At 39.5% G+C, this 25,082-nt stretch overlaps 1 protein-coding gene and 1 pseudogene across 5 annotated transcripts in view; both read right to left on the reverse strand.

The window, feature by feature from the left end:
* TTC28 (tetratricopeptide repeat domain 28) overlaps positions 1-25,082 on the reverse strand; it is a 621,084-nt gene that overhangs the window by 233,035 nt on the left and 362,967 nt on the right. The gene's annotated exons all lie outside the window — the stretch shown is intronic.
* On the reverse strand, positions 12,419-16,136 carry LOC116882742 (annotated as a pseudogene).

The following is a 25,082-nucleotide window of genomic DNA, read 5'->3' on the forward strand; positions in this document are numbered from 1 at the left end:
TATTCAGACTAAAGGAGGATTAAGGAGACATGAAAAGTAAATGCAATGTATAATCCTGGTCTAATCCTAGACCAGGAAACAACCAGGTAGGAAATTACTGGGACAACTGACAACATTTGAGTAAGAGCTGTGGATTTAATAACAGTATTGAATTGACATAAATTCCTGACTTTGATAATTGTGCTATGGTTAGGAAGGAAGGAAGGAAGGAAGGAGGGAGGGAGGGAGGGTGGGTCCTTATTTGCAGTAAATACAAATTGAAGAGTTTAAGGATAAAAGGCAAGTTTTCATAATTTGCTCTCAAAATATTCAAGATGGGGTACCCGGGTGGCTCAGTCTGTTAAGCGTCTGAGTCTTAGTTTTGGCTCAGGTCATGATCTCATGGGTCCTGAGATAGAGCCCCATTTCTCTTGAAGATTCTCTTCCTCTGCCTCTCCACCGACTCATACAAGTGTACACCCTCTCTCTCCAAAATAAGGAAATCTTTTTTTTAAAGACTCAAGATAAAAAAGAATATATGAAGAGAGAGAAAACACAATAAAGAAAGTCAATATAATGATTGAACTGGGGTACGAGGCACACAAGAGTTCCTTGTACTACTTTCTCTTTTTTAAGAGTTTTTAAAATTTTTCCAGAATAATTAACATGCAGTGTTATTTTAGTTTCAGGTGAACAATATAGTGATTCAACAGTTCTATCCCTTCCTCAGTGCTCATCATGATAAGTGTACTCTTTGTACTACTCCTACAACTTTTTTGTGAGTTTGGTATTATATAAAAACAGAAAGCTAAAAAAAATGTGCTTCCTCTCCTCTCATGTTTCAGACACAGGACTTAAAGCAGTTGGGTTATAACAATGTAAGAAAGTGATCGTGAAACCAGAGAAAGGAACTAAAACAATCAAAGGAGTGGGATGTAGCACATGGTTATATACTAAAAAGACCAGGCTCTTTTGTAAGTAAAAAAATAAAAAAATAAGCAAGAATATGAATGAAGCATTTATAATCATAAACAGGATGGCTGAAAACAGATTCATTAAACAGAACACTATAAATACCAAAAGCTTAAAAGTGGCACTTTGAAGAAAGGAAGCATAAATAAAATGGCACAGAAGAAACTATTTTTAGGGATTTTTCCTACAAACACACAGATTATCCCCTGCTATCTGTTCCCTCCATTGAACATACTGTCCAGTGCCAAGCACACCAACCACTTGGGACTGCCGTCTACTCTCCAGTATTCCCTGGCACCTTGAACTTCTTCTAATGGAACAGTATGTTTACCGAGAGTCTGCTATGACTGCTCCCAAACCAGTGTGTCACATTTATTTGTTACAGGAATTATAGAAGGTAAATCAATTAACTATGAGCACAAAAACAAAGCTCTTATTCCCCCCCTCAAAAAAAACACTGAATTCTTTATTTTTTTAAAGATTTTATTTTTAAGTCATCTCTACACCCAACACAGAGCTCGAACTCACAACACTGAGATCAAGAGTCGCATGTTCCACCGACTCGGCCAGCCAGGCACCCCAACAATGAATTTTTTAGAAAGACAATGAATTTGTGGTGAATCCAATGTAGGTCCAATAACTATCAATTTCTTTAAATCATAAAAATCTAAAGAGCTTCTGCACCCAGGTTTCTTTGTAAATGATGCACTCAATTCTTTCATGTCTTTGAAGAAACTGAACTTGTAAATGGATACAGTTTATGTAAGAACAAGTCTGCTGAAATCTAAGGCCCAAATTAAAAGAAAAGACCTTGGTTCTACACCTTAAAGTTGTTGGGTGTTTTTTCATGCTTGTTTTAGTTGAAATAACATGCCTGGATATGTACATATCCTTGCTATGATTTCTATTCTAAATGATTTTTCCCATTAACCAATCAGTTACTGCTGTTGCCTAGTTTTGGTTAAGTTTCAACTTTATTTAATGCCTAAGACTAATAACCTGTAAAGGCAGAAGTAATAGTAACAGATTCATTTTAGAGGGCATGCTAAAACTGAACAGACAGAAAATTGGGCAACCATGCTCTAAGACAACTTCTTGAGCTATGGTTCACAGGCTGGCCCTGATCTACAAACTGTTTATAACTGGTCTGCAATGAGATAAGCACAGAAATTGAGAGTAAGTATAGAAACATTTTTATCAAATTGATAGACCTATTTAATCTAATTTAAAAATTATGGCTTGTATATCTATCTTTTAAAAAATTTATTTTGGGTGCCTAGATGGCTCAGTCTGTTAAGCATCTGCCTTTGGCTCAGGTCATGATTCCAGGGTCTGGGAATCAAGCTCCACATTGGGTTTCCGGCTCAGAGGGCTGCTTCCCCTCTCCTTCTGCCCCTCCCCCGACTCATGTTGCATGCTCTCTCTCTCTCTCAAATAAAAATCTTTTTAAAAAATGTATTTCATTTTTGCTTTTTTTTTTTTGTATTTTACAAATATGTCAATTTGTGATGGATTGTTTTTTGTTTTTTATTTTTCAGTCATCTCTAAACCCAAGGTGGGCTTGAACCCAAATCCTGAGATCAAGAATCTCACACTCCACTGGCTGAGTCAGCCAGGAGCCCTGTGATGGGTTGTTAATTTAAGACTGATCCTGGGCGCCTGGGTGGCTCAGTGGGTTAAGCCTCTGCCTTTGTCTCAGGTCATGATCTCCGGGTCCTGGGATTGAGTCCCGCATCGGGCTCTCTGCTCGGCAGGAAGCTTGCTTCCTCCTCTCTCTCTCTCTCTCTCTGCCTGCCTCTCTGCCTACTTGTGATCTCTCTCTGTCAAATAAATAAATAAAATCTTAAAAAAAAAATACTAATCCTTAGCCACAGAATTTGAAAAGCCCTGCCCTAATGCAGGGCAAGCTTTGATGCTCCTATCATGACTACAGACTATAAACAACTATAGAGCTAGGCAAAGCAAGATCTGAGCTGGCAGGGAAATTCTTGGAGTTTTAGGCTTGAATTATAGGAAATAGGGAACAGATATCCTCCGTCCGCCCACCTCACTACTTTAGTGACCTCACAAGCTAGCTGGAGAGGACTGGAGGCCAGGCAAAGTGAGAGTATCCTCTGGTACAGACAAGATAAGCAGGCTAAGATAATGGTGAAGAGTAGGGGGCCTAAGGGAGGTTCCGATAAGGACAGAGGAATAAATGTAGAATAACTTTCCCCCCAAATTCCCTGAACCGAGACAGTTTATCAAATCAGTCAACAAATACTGAGTTCCCATAATACTACAGGCACTGGATATACATAATGCGCAACATAAAGAGAAATCTTTGCCTCGTGGAGCTTATATCGTAAAGGCGAGAAAAAGACAATAAGGAAACTGAACTAATACACATATTTATTTTTCAGAATCTAAGACATCATTGATTATTAGAGGTATCCCAATTTCAGAGATGTCAAAGTGTGAAACATATATATATTTGCCAAGAAGCAATAAACATGGCAGTAAGTTAGATGGTGCTAAGTTCTGAGGAGAAAATAAAGCAGGGAGGGAGGACAGGCAGGAGAAAAGCCTGGAGGGGGTAAGAGAGTGAGCTAAGTGGATAGCTGGGAGAAAAACAAAGGGAAAACACAAAGGCTAGATGGAGACCAGCCACTGCTCTACCGTGGAGAACGCTTTCACGAGGATGATGTGGATCCACTCTGAGAAATCTCTCCCTCCCACATTTACAGGTAACCTTTGCTTCCTTTCAACTATAGGAGAAAGATTTTACTGAGAAATAATCTATCTCAGTGTTTTAAATCAAAAGGCAGGCAAAGACTTATTTATCTAGAGAGAAAAAAGACACATAAACACACTACTACACCTAAGTCAGGAAACAGACAGATCCGTGCTACTGAATGATTTAACTGATCGCAAGACTGTCCTCTTGCTAGCAGGGTATCAAGAAGGCAAATAAAAATCCGAAAAAGCTTTAGAAGAGAAACCTAAAGCTCTAGTTTCCCCCCAAGTACTGGCTGCCTGCTCTGAATTCTCAGCACCCCTGCTTCCAGGGGCTCTTGATACATTATTCAATGTTTTTAATTCACGACAAATTACATCTAAATTTCCTCCCTCATGTTCATTTATGGGACATTTTTATCTTGTCATCTTTTTTCACGTACCATGCAAGCAAGAAGAGAACATCCAGCACAACATACCCTTCAGAAACAAGCTAATGGCACAATTTGGTGTCAATTTCACAGCTCAGTGAAGTGAAAGTGATCTAGCTGGCCATCCACATACACCTAGGAGGAGGTCTACTGAGAGTGCCCAGCCTTGATGTTACTGTGTCATGCCTACAAGCAAGACAAGTTCAAGCGGAGACATTATGTATTAAGAGAGAGAGAGCAGTTATCATTCAGATGCCCTTACAGCTTGTTAGAACAGAATGTAGAGCGAGAGAAAGCAGGCCAGACCTTCATTTTTATACCGTGGAAAGTTGTTTTTCAGAAGTCATGCTTACATTCACAAATGGCTGGGAACAGTAGCTTCCCTTTGGGGTTTTGATAACCTTTAGAGGCAGAAATTTCCTTTAGCAGATACATGAAAACTGTGTAACAGTTTTAACAGTTCTCCATACGTCATGATCGGGGAAAAAAAATATCACAGACTTCCAACTATTTTTAATATAAAACCAAAATGCAGCAGGAAGATTACATACCTTCTATTATTAACAATTACAGTAACACCAATACTATCATTTATTAATGCACAGTAATGATACCATTTCATCCTTAGGCCACTTCTGTAAAGGGATACATATTAATGATTTCCCTATTTTATAGATAAGGAAGTAAATCTGAGGTGATATAGTTAATAAATGATATAGTCAAAATTTAAACCCTGTTTTTAGTGGAAGGATTAGACTAGCTAGTCTCCAAGGCTCTTTCCTGATTTTTAACATTTTGTGATTCCTCAAGGAGCTAATCTTGTCGCTTTGCATATAATACCTTATATTGCTACTTACTTGTCTCATGTGTCAGTATTTTATACCCCACACAGACCCTAGCGGAGTTGTATGTGGTAATGATTGCAGTGACCTAGTATTTGTCAACTTTATGTGTATAAGTTAACTCACTGAATCCTCACACCAACCTAAGACATAGGAACTATCCCCATTTTCAAACAAGAAAACTAAGGCTCAAACAGGCTGAACCTCAGGCCAATCATAATCTAGTAAGTGGTGAGCTCCACTCTTACCCCAGATCCCAGCCTTCAAAGCTCCTCTTACTCCCATTGTGCTATGTGGCCTCCTGGAGGAATGGTAAGGAGAGGGAAGACCAAGGATAGCAAACGAGTAAAAATAGTAAGACAGGGGACGCCTGGGTGGCTCAGTTGGTTGGACGACTGCTTTCGGCTCAGGTCATGATCCCGGAGTCCTGGGATCGAGTCCCGCATCGGGCTCCCAGCTCCATGGGGAGTCTGCTTCTCCTTCTGACCTTCTCCTCACTCATGCTCTCTCTCACTGCCTCTCTCTCAAATAAATAAATAAAATCTTAAAAAAAAATAGTAAGACAGAAAAAAAGGGCAGGGATAGAGTAAATCCAAACAACCATGTGTCCATCCCAGCACCTGGTTGGGAAAATGCCTTTCTTGAAAGTAAACAGCATGCAAACACACACTGAAATCATGAGAAACTACCAGAGCCCTCGCTGAGGACAAGATCTGTCCGATTCTGGACAGCTATGCCAAATAAAACAGAAAAATGATTAAGATCAAGATATGAGGCACTCTTTCTAAGAGACTACTTTCCTGCTAACTGTAAACAATAGACGATACGGCTGCTGGGTGCCTCATGGGCCCACAAGAGACAACACTCAATAAAGAGTGTCTCCAGTGACAACACTCACGAAGGAAAACAGTCTGTACACTTTGTGTATCTGTGCTCTTCAATCAAGGAAAATTGAAGGAGTCACGCTGCCGGCCAGTTCTTCAGTATGAACTTTCTCATGATGTGGGTGTGTGAGGCACTGGGATAAGGGATATAATGAGAATCATATGTGATTGTGCCTGAGTGAAGCCCAGAGTTGCTTACAAGGCAGCCCAATTGAGTTCAAGAATCACTAGCGGCTGCCTTGGTGCTGCTCCAGACACTGGGCCGGGCACCTAAAGGTGGCTGAGAAAAGGAATGCAAGCCCGCCTTCCAGCCGCTCGCACCAGGAGACGGGGGCAGAAACCCTGTTTCAATACAGAGAGAGAAGAGCTCCCTATAACAGATGACATCTCCCCATTTTCTGAGCAAAAGGGGGAAGAGGATGCCAAACCCAGGCTGGGAGAAGAGAAATAGGGAAGGCTTGCTAGGGGAAATGATACCTGACCTAAGTCTTATAAAATGCGAATACCTTCACAAGGAGGAGAAAGGCCTTGTCAATAAAAGGCACAAGAAGCAGAGGTCAAGGGAAGGCTAAACACGGTCTGGTACTTGTGGATAGCTAACAGCAATTTAGTCTTCTAGAGGTAACAAAGGGGATGCGGCTACAGAGAAGGCAGAACCTGGTCTTGAATGATTTTGACTATCATGAGTCATTGAAAGGTTGAAGCAAGGTAGACACATGGTCAGATTTGCATTTTAAAAACATTTCCCCGCTACAAGCACCTAATAAAATGTTTCTTCTGTGCAAATGAGCTTGGATATTCTCAAGAAATAATATCCTTGTATAATAAACATTCTAAAAGAACTAAGTCACACTGATTGCTGCCTACTTGTAACAGGGCCTGAGCGCCAGTCAGTATCAGTAAGTGGCCTATGATAAATGACCCATTCAACTCTGTAGTAAGGCTGGGGACAGAGAGGGGTCTGAAGTGTCCCTAATGGAAACAGCATGTGTTCTTGTATTTGTATTCACTGAACACACCACATGTGGTGCCCACACATGGCTGAAAACTCCAGGAAACCTTAGAGCCCCCATCTATCTCCCTGACAGTTCTCACTGTAGCCAGCTTACAAACCAGGGGCCAGGCTGGGGGTTGAATTTACTTTAATCTCTACTCCTTTCTTAGGGTCTCATTCGCCATGGAAAAAATGAGACTTAATTCCAGAGGTGCTCTTTAATTAAGGAGGACATTAGAATTTGAAACAGAACACAATTCTCAACACTGCCAACTACAAAAATATTGTGAAAATGGCCAATATATACCCTATACCATATACACCACTCAAATAAATAGGTAGGGTTTTTTTGTTTTTGTTTTTTCAGCTCAATAACTAGTAAAGAGGAAAGACTTGGAATAAGATCCCACTTTCTGGTTGCTGCTTTCTCCTTCATAATATACACCCAAGGAAGCCACACTAGAGTGCGCCCTCCATTGATGTTTACTTAGGGAAAAAGAAAGGATTCTGACCAAAGTACCTCATAAACCTATATGGCTTCGAATCTAAGAGGTCAAGAATAAAGGTCCACACTCTCATTTCACATCAAGGTTCTCTTGCAGGTTGTTTCCTAATTCATTTCGCAAAGGATTTATAATTCACTAGTCTAGCTTCTCCACTTTTCCACATAGTGGAAACAAACTGAAAACTTAAAGCAGTATGGGGTATTTAACACAGGGAGGATATACAGAACTATACAGACGATTTTTCCTTTTATATTGTCTATACCATGTGGGTAAATATGTCCTTCCAAACATAAATACTGCACAAGTTAATTAATAATAGGTAGGACTCGCAGAATAACACTAATTCCTTAATGCCCCCAATTCTCCCATTTGCACTGTATGATATAATTCTTTGTATAGCCTAATAATCTATTCCCAGAAGAAAAACACAATATGACAAACTAAGTATCACAACTGGGGAAGTGAGAGTAACATGAAGATTTGAAAGCACAGTTCTTGAAATGAGATAAACCCAGGTTTCACATCCCAGCTCCACCACTCGGGAGCTCTAACCCTGAGTCTGCTCATTTGCAAAATGAGGACAAGAACAGTATCTGCCCCACTGGGTAGCTGTGAGGATTAAATAAGTGAATGCACAGGAAGTTTCTGCTTCAGTATCTGGCACACAGAAAATGTTCGATATCTGTAAGCTCTAATTATCTGTCTTGTCACTACTTCTCAAAGGGTAGCAAGGTGACTCACCATCCCTGCAGATCTTAGGAGTAGGTAGAACAGAATCTCCCACAGGTAATTTAAAAAAAAAATACAATCTTCAAAATTAATTTTGAATTATACAAGTAGTACATGAAGACATTCTCCTTTGCCAGAGATAATTTAAGTGAATTCCTCCTTGGAGTCAGAGGGCTGAATGAGATAAGGTCTTGTAATCTCTCGTAGCTCGAAGAACTGATGAATTTCCCAAGGACAAGGGCAAAAGGGCAGCACCTCCACCAGGACCTGTAATGCAAGTGGGATTCAGCCAAGCTTCACTTCCCCCTGCAGCAGGGTTGTGTGCCCTCTATGGCCGCCTTGAGCTCTCCCTGAGACGGGCAGCCCCTTAATGGTAAACACATTGTCCAGCAAAATGAGAGGATGGATGTGTTTCCAGCTCAGGAAACTTAATAAAAATTCTTTATCTATTTTATTGAAAACTCAGTTCTGAGACATTACCTCAGAGGTCAGGCCTGAAGACCAGCCACTCACTCACTATTTCATGTAGAGACCAATTCACTGTTCCTCAGAGCAGCATCTTTGAGATTTCATTCCTCTTGTTGTGATTAAAATGAGGACTCTCAGCCACTTAAATATAACATTTCAATTAACATTCAACTAAGAAGTTAATTCTACACATAAGAGAGGTGTCTAATGTAAGTAACTGGCAAATCATGGTCCTGGAAGACAGTCGTGAGATTCATAAACCATTTTCAATATTTCAAAGGCCTCTAGGAAACTGTAAAGTGTGCAATCTAACTAAAATGTCACATTTCTTTGGTGTGCCTGGAATTCCATCAGCACAGTACCATCACGATGATATTCATACTGATCATTTCATTGTGATGTTTTTCTTTTTAATGTCTTAGAGGACATACAGAGAAAAGACTATACAGGTGTTTCTTGTTTTATTTATTCATTTATTATATTTCAAAATTCAAAACTCCACTTCACTCTTAAGATTTCAAGCTCAGTTTTCTGATTATTCTCTTTCTACTCTCACATTTAAAGAGAGACTGTTTTAAATTCACTTACATGCTTTAAATTACATTTATAAATTTAATATATTCAGTTCTCTTTTGAAATTCTCTAGTTATCTGACAGAGAAAGAATGTAGGTAATTCTTTTCTTCTTAAAGATTTTATTTACTTACTTACTTATTTGAGAGAAAGAGTGTGAGCGGGGGGAAGGGATATGGCGAGGAAAGGGGTATAATTTCAAGCAGACTCTGTGCTGAGCAGAGTCTGACTCAGGGCTCAATCTCACAACCCTGAGATCATGACTTAAACTAAAATCAAGAATCAGACGGTCAACTGACCGAGCCACCCAGGGACCCCATAGATAATTCATATATGTAAATGTTCAAATATGATCATTCTTGGGCTCTCTAATATTCCAATATTGTTTACAAACTTAGGCATTCTAATTCAAAATCACAAGTCTAATCAATTACTCAGAGACATATATTAAGAATCCCAAGGCTGACCCATTAATCTAATAAGCCAAATTCTTTTAAATTTTCAAAGTATATATTCCCTAACACAAGAATATTAGTATTTGAATTTGAATCACATCTATATTTCAATACATAATTCTAAAAAGATGCTTACTCACTAAGGAAATGATTATGCCCTCCCAAACAGTATTAAGGCTTATCTTGGGAAGCAATGTTCGGGGTTAAGTTAGCTGCTTGAGGCTGTCTGGTGATTGAGAGACTGGCTGGGATGCAAGCCTACAAAAGGAGACGTCAGGAGATTACTCCCACCCCCTGATGGCAGGGTGGGCCCCTCTCTGTGGCTGGCATGTAACAGACTACAGAAGCTAGAGAAGGAGGCAAGCCACTAGCCTAGGGCCTGAGTTTTCTAATTTTCAAATCATCATCTTCGTGGCTATGCCCTTGACAGGAAGTTGGAATCTGAGTATCACAAGGCAATATCTGACTCAGTGGTCAGAGCTTTCAAGAAACATGGCCATGACAGGTTTTGATTAACATTAGTTTATAAATGGGAGACTGAACTCTTTATTATTTAGTACTGGGTTTGTGGGGTGCCTGGGTGGCTCAATCAGTTAAGCGTCTGCCTTCAGCTTAGGTCATGATCTCAGGGTTCTGGGATCAAGCCCTGCATCAGGCTTCCTGTTCAGTGGGAATAGCTTCTCCCTCTCTCTTTGCCCCTCCCCAGCCTCCTCCTTCTCCCAAATAAATAAATAAAATCTTAAAAAAAAAAAAAAGAAGTCCAACTTTTAAAATATGAGAGACTGGAAAGATGCACAGATGGGAACCACAAAATGCCCTTTAGTAAGGGGCACTTCAGAAGCTATTGGGTTTAGACAAAGAGTTGGCCAAATCCCACCCACAACCTATTTTTGTAAATGAAGTTTAATTGAACACAGTCACACCCATTAGTTTGTCTATGGCTGATTTTGTGTTACTATGCAGAATTGCATAGTTGCTACTGGCCCAAAAAAATCTAGTCTTTTACTGAAAGAGTTGGCCAGCGCCAAGTGTAGAGGAATAGCCACAGAACTGGAAATGAGAACTGGACTCCATACCTGACTCTGACACTGCTGGGAGAAACAAAAATATAATATGTATGAGTTATCAACTAAAAGGTAAAGCGATTCACAAATACACGGTGGCATATGATTATTAATTAATGGAATCATCTTAATCAATTTATTTAACCTATTTTGAGCTGTGTTTCAGTCTAATGCAGGGAACCAATGATATGAAAACATGAGAAAGTGTATACTTTGAAACATTAAAAGGGCTATGAGATAGGTTACTTCTACTCCATATCCATTAAAAAATATCCTGAATCAGAAAGCCTCTCCCTTCCTCCCTCTCCCCGCCTCAGTATTTCATATTTCATATGATTAAAAGCAAAACAAACATATAACAAGGCCATGAGCATTTATCCTACACTCCCAAGACAACTGGTTAATAGCCACGTCAGCTACCTGTAAGACATTCTCCACTCAGTTACTAACTTTTTTAGGAGAGGAAATTAAACTGTATTTATATGCAGTGAGTACACAACTCAGAAATAGCCACAAAATTATCATAATTTGTGCATATGAATAACATGCTACGACTCTCTTTCCAGAAAAGCCCTGGGCCAATATGGAGTGATTCCACTGCTATCTTCTGCTCCAACTCGATTGATAAGGCAACTTCAACAGATTTTCAACAACTCCTGTCCCACTATCCAAGAGTAGCGACAGCCATTGGTTAACATCAATGACAAATCCGTAACCAAAATAAAGAATAAAAGTCCAGTATAGGACCATGAGAAATAAGATTGTGAAGTCTCCGATCACCCTTTTTAAATGGCTGCACCAGCTTTTACAGGCCTGAGTTGAGGATGGCTATAAGATCAAGAAAGGAGGGGAAGAGGTGGATGATGGGGTATTTCTAAAAAACCGAAGCCAGATAGTTAAGCTGTAACTGCCATGATTAAACCCATAAATGCAAATGGTGTCTCATCTTCCTAGAAGCATTTATCTAAATGAAACAGATGAAACCAGAGAGAAGCTGTTCATTTACAATAAGTTGGATGCTGGGATCTTTTTTTCCCTCATTTCAGACTGCCAGGTTCATCTCCATTTGGCCCTGCTGGAGTCTTTGAAAGATGAGGACATTAGGGGAAAGATTCAGGTTTGTGTTCAAAGGCCACAAAAGACCTGGCACCATCCTCTGGCAGAAGCGGACTACGGGGACAGATGCCGTGGTCGTTAACTCGCCCAGCAAGCCCCAATCAATGTTCTGCCCCCTGCCCATCCCCCAACAGGAGTTATCAGTTACATAGTTGTTTTAGAAACATGACAAATTCATCACCAACAGTAGCAAGCCAAAGAACAGCATAATGTGGGTGTAAAGATAACCAAATATACACCCTTCCTGTTAAATGCCGAGACAGGATTTAGGTACTCTAGTCCCTGCTCATTCCATAAACATAGTTTGTTCTTGCTATTCTTTTCTGAAAAAGTCACATAATTTTAAAGACACCCACAAAAAGTTTACATGTCTACGTAAAAACTGTAAAAAAACAAAGTAAAAAAAAACAATAAAATTCAGAGAATTGAAACAAAATATTAAATTAAAAGAAAATTAAATATTCCTGAGAAGGGAGTGTATATTTCTACTTCTGGGAAATTTTCTAAATATAACCTAAAGAAAAAAACACCATATAAAATATCTATATAATCAAATGACTTTTTATAGGAACACATTTCAGTAATGTAATGGAAACAACTGTTTTGACTTCCAAACTACTTAAAGTAAATGATGTTTTGCATGTTTCAAACTTAAGGGAAATAGTCACAGTATGGCATTTTCTGGAACTTATTTTTTTTCACATTAACATTCTTAGTTTATTAATCCTCTCATGAAAAATCTGCACAATCACCACAGATAAAGCCACTGCAGCATCTTTACTTCTTCTGTTGTCCAATCTCCAGCTCACTTTTTGTCAGCACCAACGTTGGCTTTCGCAGTCCCCCTGGCTTTCTTCATTCTGTTCTTGCGTTCTTTTCGCTATTTTCTTGATGTCTTTTTCTTCTCATACAGACCATGTCTTGCAAGTCTATGTTCGGGTTCATTTTTCTTTGCATAATCCAAGGAATCAGATAATCATGCCAAAGCCATGTCTTGCAACCACCAAAATGGGTTCTGAATCCAAATACACATATGACATCTGGTGTGGTCTTGTACATTTTGGCTAGTTTTTCCTGAATTTCTGTCTTAGGTACTGTTGTCTTTCCAGGATGAAGGACATCAATAACCATTTGTTTGCACTGAAGTAGTCGGTTGGTCATGAACTTCCTGGTCCAGATAGTTACTGTGTCGTTCAAGATGGCGGCCGAGCTCTGGAACTTATTTTAGTAACAGATTGAATCTTCAGGTCAGATTTTATTCACATTCCAAACACCAAACCTTCAAGCTACCTAAATCACCACTAGGTAACAATACAACGTCTCTGCAAAGCAATGGCTTCTTGCTCCCTAGCGTCATCTCATACATTGCATATTGATTTGTTCACTATATCCTGTGTGTGAATGGAAGCTCCATGGGGCAAGGACGTCATTGTCTTTGTCACTACTGTGACCTCAGCACTCAGCACACAATACCTGGCACATAGTAGGTAACCTATATATACTTGTTGTGTGAGTACATGAATGAACAATGAGGACCTTAACTCCATATGGTGGTAAGGGATAGAGGGGTGAGATCTAAGAGCTAAAACAGTAGTTCCTGGTATCTGGCTAGATGAGGCGTTGAGGGAGAAAGAGAGAAAGAACCTATGGTAAGAGGTCAGGTTTCCTGTTTGAATGACCAGGAAAACAGTGGCATCATTAAGTGGAATCAGAAATTTATGGAGAGAAGTGAGTTTTGAGGGGGAAAGTAATGAGACCTGGTTTAAAAAAGCTTAGTTTGTGTATGTCTGGTAGGCCAGTGGGTATATGAGGAAAGGAAGGGTAAGTCTGAAAATACACTTTTGGTAATAGTTATGATGATGAAAATATATGTGATCATATAAAGGGAGAATGTAGAGAAAAACACAGTGAACAATAAAGTTGAAGAACATTTGGTGAGTGAGTATATCTGGGAAAGCCCAAGAATGAACTGAAAAAATTCAAAGTGCTAAAAGAATCAGGACAGAAAAGCCAAGCAAGGAAGGAGACTATCTCAAACAGAGTGCTCATTCAGGAATACTGAATGCGCAAAAAATGTCTGGTACGCTAAGAGGCTGAAAAGTATCCCTGGGATTTGATAAAATGGCAATCAGTCAAGAACCATTGAAAAAAAGGGGTTCGTATACTAAGGAAAGAAAAGACATGCTATAAAGAGTGGCTGAGCCTGGATGTGGACTTCCTCCCATTAAAACACATAGAAATCTCAGATATAACCACATGTTAAAATCTCCCAAGTGCTAGAAACAGGGAATTCAAAACCAAAATATTAAATATGGGAGCCAACAGAGTGGTGGTTCAGGGGCCACCAAATGAGGAAGATTACCTGAATGGGGAGAAGGAAACCTGGCCATAGGTTCACAGAAGGCAGAGAACCAGAAATGATACCTTTGTATAAAACAAGGACCCTGGAACGGTTCTCCTCTAACCTCCGCCCCAGCAACTCCATGAAGAGGGGACTAGAAAACCTATCCCAGAAAGACTTAAGAAACCTTGTTATCTGTCTTGTTGTATACAAATATTATACCCAGTTAGAGATTAAAATCCTAGGACTATGTGATACACAGCTCTTTTTTTTTTTTTTAAGATTTTATTTATTTATTTGACAGGCAGAGATCACAAGTAGGCAGAGAGGCAGGCTGAGAGAGAGAGAGGAGGAAGCAGGCTCCCTGTTGATGCAGGGCTCAATCCCAGGACCCTGGGATCATGACTTGAGCTGAAGGCAGAGGCTTAACCCACTGAGCCACCCAGGTGCCCCTGATACACAGCTCTTGAGTCTGAATTTAAACCTACCAAATTTGGGGGCACCTGGGTGGCTCAGTGGGCTAAATCCTCTGCCTTCCACTCAGGTCATGATCCCGGGGTCCTGGGATTGAGCCCTGCATTAGGCTCTCTGCTCAGTGGGGAGACTGCTTCCTCCTCTCTCTCTGCCTGCCTCTCTGCCTACTTGTGATCTCTGTCAAATAAAAACAAAACACAAAAAACAAAAAAACCTACCAAATTTTATGGACTCTCAAACGAAGAAATCCACATTAAGAATAAGTTCTAGGGGCACCTGGTATCTGTCAGTTGTGTGTCTGGCCTCTGCTTGGGTCGTGATCCCAGGGTTCTGGGATTGAACCCCAAGTCAGGCTCCCTCCTCAGAGAAAGCTTTTCCCTTTCCCTCTGCAACTCCCCTTGCCTGTGTCTGCTCTCTTATTCTGTCAAATAAATAAACAGAATCTTTAAAAAAATAAATAAATAAATAAAAGAAAAGAACAAGTTCTAGACCAGAGAAACATCTTAGTTTCTTCAGCAGAAGCCAGTGCAAAGCCGATCTGCAGAAAGTCTTCCACAGTCACTCCTAATACAGATGATTGCGCCATTTGAAAAAGGCACAGACCACACAAGAAAGACATTCTCCATGAGGACATCACAAGACACAATGAATTAAGAATCTGAACCCCTGATATGTGACATAATTTAACAGTGGTTAAATTAATACCAAATATCTCCAGTCCTTTGCCTTCTAGGCATGAAATATCACACCTCTTAGCCCACTTGTAGGTGAGTAACATGTGTTAGTTCCAGTATAAGGCCCTCTTTTCACTCTCACGTGGTAACCAGTGATGCTCAAGATGGTGGCTGATCTTTCAGTGTGGGTCTCTGAGTGACTACAATAAACAGAGACTCTCTGATGACCTGCAAAGAACATACAGCATTTAAAAAAAAAAAAAATGCACCTTTGTAGTTCTAAACTACTAAGATCTGGGGGTTGGTTATGATTGTAGGATAATCTAGCCTGTCCTGTCTAAAGTGAGTTTGGTTTAGAAAAGTTTATAAAATAAATATTTCAACATGATTAAAGAGGTTTTTTTTTTTTTTTTTTTAAAGAATGACTACAGAGTCAGAAAGTGTCAGTATTGGTGTAGATTATGTTTTTGAGAAATATGGCCCACATTGGCGGTAAAGAAATAGCATAGTAGCTTAAAACGGACACAGGTCAAGGGAATTTTGTTCTAAAATAGAAGAGACTGAGGCGCCTGGGTGGCTCAGTGGGTTAAGCCTCTGCCTTCGGCTCAGGTCATCATCCCAGGGTCCTAGATTTGAGCCCCACATCGGGCTCTCTGCTCAGCAGGGAGCCTGCTTCCCCCTCTCTCTCTGCCTGCCTCTCTGTCTACTTGTGCACTCTCTCTGTCAAATAAAAAAATAAAATCTTTAAAAAAATAAAATAAAACAGAAGAGACTTGAAGATATTTGTAAGGATGATGGTGAGGAGAAAGAGGTTAACTAAGGGTTAAAGACAGAAAAGAAAAACTACATTATCACTTACTTAATTTACTAAGCCGTTTAAGCAAATGCTATAGAAATTCTTAGCTGATTCTTACCACCATTGTCCTCATAGAAAACTTACCTCTTCTCTTTCTACGAATTAAAAGCCACTGAATAAAAGGTCTCCAAAATTTTTCCCAAAGAATAAAATACTTGCCCTCCATACTCTTTTAGTTCTCCTATCTTCCACCTTCATTAGGAGAAGCCAAATATAATGTTATAAACATATTCTAGTTGGAATTATTTGGTGCCTTAAAGTGGTGGACATTACTTAGCAACTCTGTTGTGACTGGTCTCTCAGAGCTTGGGCCCTGCTCCTGGTAATTTGTTCTTAAAACCGTGAACAAAAGGCTGAATGTGCACAGGTCACACAATGGAATTTCATGTTCTAAGGGAAATTCCTGTTCTACAGTTAGAAGTTCTTAGATGGGATCTTCAAAGATACATTTTCAGCATTTTATATATGTTCTTCAGTCTTATTCTTTTCCCTCACTTACCAGGAGAATTCAAAGAAACAGCCAAATGGAGGACAAAGACATATTATGTGGGGCAGGACCAATAATTCTCCATCTTTACCTCAACTGTATTAGTTTGTGAGACCTACAAATCCTTTTTTGTTAGTATTAGAACTTCGATATTTAAATTTCCCACTCATTTTTAGGAAGGGTGAAATGCCAAATATACAAATAATTACACAATTGCACTCGCAACAAAGATGGCAATAAGACATCTGCAAAGTCTAACACTGGTGAGTGACCTGAACGCTTTCATAGAGCATGTGAAAAGTGCCTGCCAATTCACAGCACAGCAACAACAACAACAACAACAAAATGACTAACAATTTATAAAGGAGGAAACTCAAAGGCTAACAATATCTGTAGGTGCTCAAATTCATTAGTAATGAAAGAAATGCAAATTAAAACAACAATGAGGAAGCATTTTATTCTTATTAGGTCACCAAAAATTAGAATGTTGAAGAATGCCAGGTCTCCGTTGAGATGTGGGACACAGGAACATATTTGTGGATGTATAGACTAATACATCTACTCCAACAAAGAATCTGGCCATTTTGGATCAATCAAGTGTATGTATATCCTATGACCTCACACTTCGACCTCCGAGTATATGTTTCAAAGAAATTCTCATACAGGCCCAGAAAGGAACAAATACAAAGGGGATCTTCAAAGAACTGCTGTGGTGGGAGGAAGCTGAAGGCCACCCGGTTTTCCATTATTGGGGAGGAGTCAACTGGTAAAATGTGGTAGACGTGTACATATCATGGACATGCAACAGCTCTTTAGAAGCAATTTATTACTGCTGTAATTGTTGTAATTTCCCTGATTACCCATCTGCCTTTTTTCTGGATTGTGAGCTCTTCAAAGGCAGGGAATGAATCTTGCCCATCTCTGTATCACAATCACCAGACGTTATTCCTAACCCATAGTAGGTGTTCATTAAGTATTCAATAAATGAATAAAAATGAATTTAATAAAACTTTTCAGATGCAAAAACAAACTATATACAAAGTCTGAGAATATAATTTTCACTTGTACATAAAACAACACTCTGACAGTAATGGCAATAATGGTGGCAATTTAACATTTTGTTTTTTTCAGTTTGGACTCAGCGTACTAAGATAACAAAGTAATTGATGTTAGTTCAGAAATGCTTAGGTATGTCACAAAACTAGAAGAAATGGCTGTAGCTCTAAAATATAAGACAAATGTTAGAAAAATTTAGTCCAGACTATTGTAGAGATCCTCAGATCAAATCACATTTCTAAGAAAAAAATGCATTTCATGTTCAACGGATGGAGCATCAAATATGAAAAGACAGCTCAATGGGTTTGCATCACGATTTTTTTAAAAAAGAACCAGCCAGCCACCTTTATGTATGATGTCTAGAATCCTCTAAGAGCAGCTATAATGGAAATGTCAGATGAAACTACTTCACTATTTGCCTTTAAAAGTGTTGTGCTGCATTTTAAAGACACTTAGATATTTGGCATTAAAAACTGTGGTGACAGGGTCACATGATTTCTCTCAGAGGAAATTGCGAGGAAAGGGGAAAAGGGCAGAAGGAGACGCTGTCTGGCAGTAGAGGCAGAAAGTCAGTTTTCAGCCCCAAATCCTCTACTCCTGAGGTTTTCCTCTAATCACAACAAATCAACTGTCAATGCATTTATCAGAAAAATGTCTTGCCACAATTCATGTATTTTCAATTAATGCTCTGTTCTCTTAGATGAATGCTTTGGAGAAAAGACGGGAACAGATGCGGAAGACGTAATAATTTATTAGGAATGAGCAGAGCCTGTGCTTTGTTTAGGGCAATCACATGTCCTAAAGGATAATCTCATGGGACATAAACATACCTCTGAACAATTCTCTTTTTATGAGGCAGGAGTGGAAAGGTAGAAAACTAGTAGTTGTGAATTTGAACTATAAAATTTTGCATTAAAGGGAACAAATTTTGGATCAACTCTCCAGGACACCACTGTATCTGTTCTTTTTAGCAAATGGGACAGAATTGGTGTATTTTATCCATCTAGAAAAGAATGGGACTAAAAATTTCTTTCTTATTTCTTTTTGATAAATAAATTATAGGAATTGCAACAAGTCAGACAGCTAAAAAATAAAACCTCTATTTCTTTGTGGCAAGAACTAGAATGATCATCATAGAACTTCCAAAAAACACTAGAAGGCTAAGTTTCCTGGACTCGGGACCAGTTCTGCTCTAGACTAAGGGTTCACTCTTAAGACATGCCAGAGGGCTGCCCTGTTCTTTCATGGGACACTGGTTATAATTACAGGAGAGAAGAGCACAGTGAAATGAGCCCCATCACCTATTCCTATTTCTGAAGCATCATTCCTAATTTCCTCCTGCTTCTTCTCACCCTTTGTTCTGGGAAGGAAACTGTCACTGCATTCACAGTGCAAGACCAAAATAGGACTCCTGTGTCCTCCTACAGGAACTTCCTGGAAGGGATCCTTCAACTGTGTTTGAGCCTCTCTCCCCTGCCTGGCCCGCCGGGATGGAGGTGGTAAAAATCTACACCTTTCTCTTAGCCTGAGGATATCACCCTAATTTAGATTCTTGATTTCTCCCAAGGACAATTAGCCCATCCAACAAATAGTTACTGAGAATCTACTTGGCGTGAAGCAGTATTGTAGATGCTGGGGATACAACAGAGCACAAAATACTACCAAAAATTCTGTTGTCATGGAACAACATCCAAGTAGGAGGAAACAGATAATAAAAAAAACTAAATAAGGCAATGATGTAGTTAGTTGAGGAGAAGATATCACATGCTCTGGAGAAAAATAGGCAGGAAGAGGGAGAGGGAATATTGGCAACAGGATGATCTGTGCAGGCCTCACTGAGAAGGACAAGTGTACCTGAACCAGGGTAGGGAAAAGCAAAAGAGGTTCGAGAAAAACAAAAGATCTGGGCTAGAAGGGTCTTGCAGGCCACTGTAAGAATCTTGGCTTTTATTGGGTGAGATGGGAACATCTTTTACTAGTTTTGAGCAGTGAAAGAGGCATACTCTGAGTTACTGTTTTAACCAGATCCTTCTGGTAGACATTAACAGGTGTTCCACATAAAAAGAATTTGAACAAATTTGAGTCGCCCTCCCTACTTTATTAGCCCTCTCTAAATAATCCCTTTATGATTAACAAAGTGCCTTTACACATTTAAAGCTCTGAGAACTCATGCTGGAAAAGGCCTACTAAGTTTACCCTTTAACCTTAGGTATCACACACCCACTATGTCCATAAAACTCTTTTATTATCAGAAGACCTTCTCACATCTTCCAGGACCAGTTCAGAACCCAGTCTAGAGAACACGGGGCTAAATGATCTTTTAAGATCCTTTGAGATCCAATAAGTTTCTGTATCAGAAATATTTTAATAAAAGATTCCTAACGAGGGGCACCTGGGAGGCTCAGTCAGTTAGGCAGCTGTCTTTAGCTCAGGTCATGGTCCCAGGGTCCTGGGATGGAGCCCCGAATCAGGCTCCCTCAGTGGACAGCCCGCTTTTCTCCCTCTCCTTCTGCCTGCCGCTTGCCTACTTGTGCTCTCTCTCTCTATCTCTCTGTCAAATAAATAAATAAAATCTTAAAAAAAAAAAAAGATTTCTAACAAAACCACTATTACATAGGGTCAACGAGATTTGTTACAAAAAATAGATGAAACTTCAGGCTTTAGCTATCCTTTCTCTCTCTTGATACAGTGAAATAATGACAAATAGAAGGGAATCAGAAATACTTGGAAGCAAAATCAGGGCTAAAACCTTCCTCAGCATACTGTGAAACTAGGCAAAAATCAAAGTCAAAGTCATCATTCTGAATGAGGACCCCTCACTGATGCTTTGTTGTCACACAGGAGTAGCTCTACAGCTTGAACTATTAGGACTAACATAACCATGCAGCCACTTGAATTTGACATAACCCGTATCCATTTGTATATGACACAAATGTTTATCTCAGCTACAGACTTTGTAAATTAGAATTTATGCAAACAATAGTTCTGAGCCACTAAACTAGAAAAATAGGGTTTTCCACACTGCAGCAAGGCTAAATTAAAGTTACATTTTTCAAAGCAATATATTCATTATCCAATTTGTTTCTCTGATATTCTTTTATTCACATCAAAGTATCTCAAATAAGTCTCACATGCTCACAATATCTCTGAGTCACTGAAACTTAATATAAACTAACAACCTATTTCTAGAGCTTCATCTCTGATACAATTAACGAGATTTTTTTCCCTTTAAAGTTAAAAATTATGTATAAAGTAAAATCAGTCTTAATGAAGGGACCTAGACTGACAGATCTAGCATAAGACTGTTTGTTAAGAATCCCAACGAGTCATGTATCATACACAAATCACTCAGTTAAGCCCTAAGTCAGGGAATGGCCAAATATTAGCCTGAAGGGTCTTATTTTTCTGTCCTAAGGGCTGGGAAATATGACAAATCTGTCATCCCACAATGATGAACCAGGGCTTTCCTCAAAGGGAAGGGTAGTTCAGGAAACCAGAGAATGACTATCACAAGTCAGTCTTTCATGAAACCATGAGAGGTCCAATGTGGTTGACAAGTGAATACAGTCAGTACAAGGTAGGAGCCAAGTTACAGAGCCTAAATAAGGGATGCAGGCAGGGGTGGGTCAGGAATTAGGACTCGAAAAAAACAGGAAGAGGAGGGCAGGCAAGCAGAGAAGGTGGTCTACAAGAATTCCAGAATAAAGGTTACGATGGACAAAGTGAATTTTAGGGAAGCTGATGAGCTGAGGGCATGTGTGACACACACTGGCAGAGCTGTAGGGAAGGAAGTCTAAAAGAAGGGTTTGAAATTTAAGAGCAAGGTCTATGATGAAGACATAATTCTAGTGATTTCTGAGTGACTCCTCATTTTCCCTTACAGGTAACAGTCCTGAATATTAGGTTAAACCACACGAAACTACCAATATTCTATTTTTTTTGACCTACAAAAATGACAACTGTAACAAGATGGTCTACTTTATCTGTGAGCTCCTTGGAAAATATGTAAATCTACAGTATTTGTAAACTAGAATCTGCAACAGATATTTCACAAATAGTCTGGAAGGAATAAAATGATGAACATATATTTATGTATGCCCATGGATTTTTTTTAATGTGGTTTGAAAAATTATTCTTATTAGCAACTTACACAAATTACACAATTAATGGAACTGTAAGACTGATGGATTGCTCAATTGTAATTGCAACCAAATGTCTTTTGTGGGGTCATACATACAATGCATCCAGCTTATGATTTTTCCGCCTATGTGAGGAACCAGTAACTACGGCTTTCCAAATGGCTTATCAGTGCTCATTAATTCACTCCCTCCCAGTCAGTCTTTGTGGAAGGAAGAAATGAGAAGCTCTGAGCACCAGATCAAGTGCTGAAATGCTTCCTCTGAGACAGCACCTCTGTCTCTACATCTGCAAAGCCAACTCCCGTGGCTTACTGCAAAAATTAGAGAAGATATTGCATGTATCCTGCAGGACACAGAGGCTCAGTAGACGGTAGCAAATGTTATTACATAATGTCACCATGTTGCCAAATGACCAGCAGCACTACTCAAAACTCATCTCCTATGCCAGGTTGCTAATGACTGACTGATAGCAACTTATTTATACACTCAGAATTCTAAGACTAATATTAGAAAGAGTAATGTTGAAACAAAAGGTCAAAGTCATTTGGCCAAGATAACATAGTAAATGAGTCAGATACTCAGAAAAACTATGCAGTAACCACTGAGTCATAAAAATCTTACTGTAGAAAACAGCCTTAAAAACTTACCAACATCCCGTGGCGCCTGGGTGGCTCGGTTGGTTGAATGCCTAACTCCTGATTTCAGTTCAGGTCACGGTCTCACGGGTTTTGAGATCAATCCCCAAGGTAGGCTCTATGCTCAGCGGGGAGTCTGCTTGAGATTCTCTCTTTCCCTCTCTCCCTTTCCCCAATCTCTCTCTCTCCTCTCTCTCTCTCAAATAAGTACATAAATCTTAAAAAAAAAGTTATCAACATTCTTTCAAACACATCCAGATAGAAGTGAAGAAGCCCAGTATTTCAAGGATAGCAATAATGATTAGAATTATTAAGAGTTCTTGGGGTGCCTGGGTGGCTCAGTGGGTTAAAAGCCTCTGCCTTCGGCTCAGGTCATCATCCCAGGGTCCTGGGATCGAGCCTGGCGTCAGGCTCTCTGCTCAGCAGGAAGCCTGCTTCCTCCTCTCTCTCTGCCTGCTTCTCTGCCTACTTGTGATCTCCGTCTGTCAAATACATAAATAAAATCTTAAAAAAAAAAAGAATTATTAAGAGTTCTTATAGATTTTTGCGGGGATGAAATGGAAAAAAATAAGAAAGTGCCAGGTAAACTGATTCTAGTCAACCTATGTCCTGTTCTTTCTTCTGAGGATATGGATAGCAAGTGTATTACTTCCTCAAAAGAAATCATGGAAAACAATACCTATAAACGTATTTGTAAACTGGGTTACAGTCATGTTCACTGATAAGATAATGATGCCACTACACTGTGGTAGAGGGATTGCACTGATAGCCCCAATTCTTCATTCCTCCCACTGAGGATCTGATATGGACTCTGGGCTAAGTCAAGTTCATTTGCTTAGGGCAATAAGATGTAGGCAAATGTGATATAAGCAGAAGGTTGACAAGCACTTGTTACTCTACCTTCACTGTAAGTAGGAGCATGCCCAGGGGGATCTACTGGAGGATGAGACATGTGGAACACAGTCTGTTTGAACCAGTTGTCCTAGGGGAAGTCTCAGGTATGAGAGAGAGGCTAGGGAAGCTGCCTAGCTACTAGTCAGCTGACTTCACCAGACTGCAGACATGGAAGGAAGCCCTGCCGAGCCTAGCTCTGATCAGAGATATGCAAGCAAAAATAAATGTATATTGCTTTATCTTACTGCATTACTGAAGCCACAGAAAACTGATCAACATGACTGTTAAACATGTAAAAATTATTTACTCACTAACTCGACAAAAACCCCGACTCCACCAGAATGACTACATGACAGCATCTCAACAATGATATGAGTTGTGTGTATTTGTTAAAGATTTATTTATTTATTTATTTATTTAAGAGAGAGAGCTCGAGCATGCACAAGCAGGGGTAGGAGGTGGGGTAGAGGGAAGGGGAGAAGCAGACTCCCCACTAAGTAGGGAGCCCGACATTGGGCTTGATCCCAGGACCGTGGGATCATGATCTGAGCCAAAGGCAGATGCCTAACTGACTGTGCCACCCAGGCATCCCAAGTTGTATGTATTTGAAGAAGGATTTGGGAAATCACTTTTTAAGGTGTTTGTAAACAGATTTTAATGAGCAGTTGCATCAAATAAGGAACCTTTCCTATTATGATACTTCTAAACTCAAAATCAGAAGGCATTAAGGATACTAAGTTGCAAGATTCTGTCCATTTGAGAAAACTGTCTTGCATAGTAACAGACTTCCTAGATGCTTGTGGGGGAGTAGTAAGGTATTATACTAAACACGGGCTAAATGGCCTACAATATCTTTCCTACTTTCAATTTCTGTGATTCCTTATTCTATACCTTGAAAGAAGTCAGTTACCTAACATACAGAAACATTAGTTTCTAGGGAGAAGAAAAAGCAGCTGGATTTCTAGTCCTATTTCCTGGAAAGACTTCTCTAGTATTCGAGAGTCTAATCTTGGCATATCAATCTAGAAACTTTATAAGCTGGGAAATTCATTCCTTTTAATAGCCACACAGGACAAGAAAACAGCTAGGTGCCAGGGCAAATCACACTTAGCAAATGGGAACAAGGAAAGCCAAAATATCTGTTTCTGAAATTTGGTGGGAGGAGGAGCCAAGTCATTGCTTTTATGTGATCCTTTACCTATGTCCAATTCTTTCTATAACCAAGAAAGATAAAATAGAATGAGAAGAAAACATGCATGTTTTAGAGTTATAATACTGAATGTGCTAAGACATATAAAATATTTTCATTTCTTCAGAGGAAGATCATCATATAAATTAGCCTAGCACCACTGATCCTAGTGTCCAGTCCCCACACATGAATTAAACTGGGTGGTAAATAATCAGAAATGGTCATTCTTTAGACATATTAAAGCCAATCACACCAATTAGAGTGTTTCTAAATTCAAACATTAAATTCAAAGGTTTCAGTAATTGTTTTGCAATCTCTCTAAAATGATTGATATCCCACATTCCTAAGTAATAGTACAGGACAGAGATCAAGTCCTTTGGGACCAGAGCTGGTCAGCTGCAGTGAAATCCTTTTACTGACATTTTCAAAGTTTAATATCAGGTATTTTATCTTATTTAAATCTAAAGGGTATGTCAAAGTCAAGTGTGCCATCAAGAACAGGCTCTTTTTTTTTGTCCATTTAGAATGGAGATGCATACTCTGTATACTCATGAGATTAAAAGCAAATGGACTATATGAACCAGATTAATGGTCTGGCCCCAGCAGCCCT

The sequence above is a fragment of the Lontra canadensis genome, unplaced genomic scaffold (genome assembly GCF_010015895.1).
Source record: "Lontra canadensis isolate GAN:19392208 unplaced genomic scaffold, GSC_riverotter_1.0 scaffold87, whole genome shotgun sequence".
In the NCBI taxonomy this organism is placed as follows: Eukaryota; Metazoa; Chordata; class Mammalia; order Carnivora; family Mustelidae; genus Lontra; species Lontra canadensis.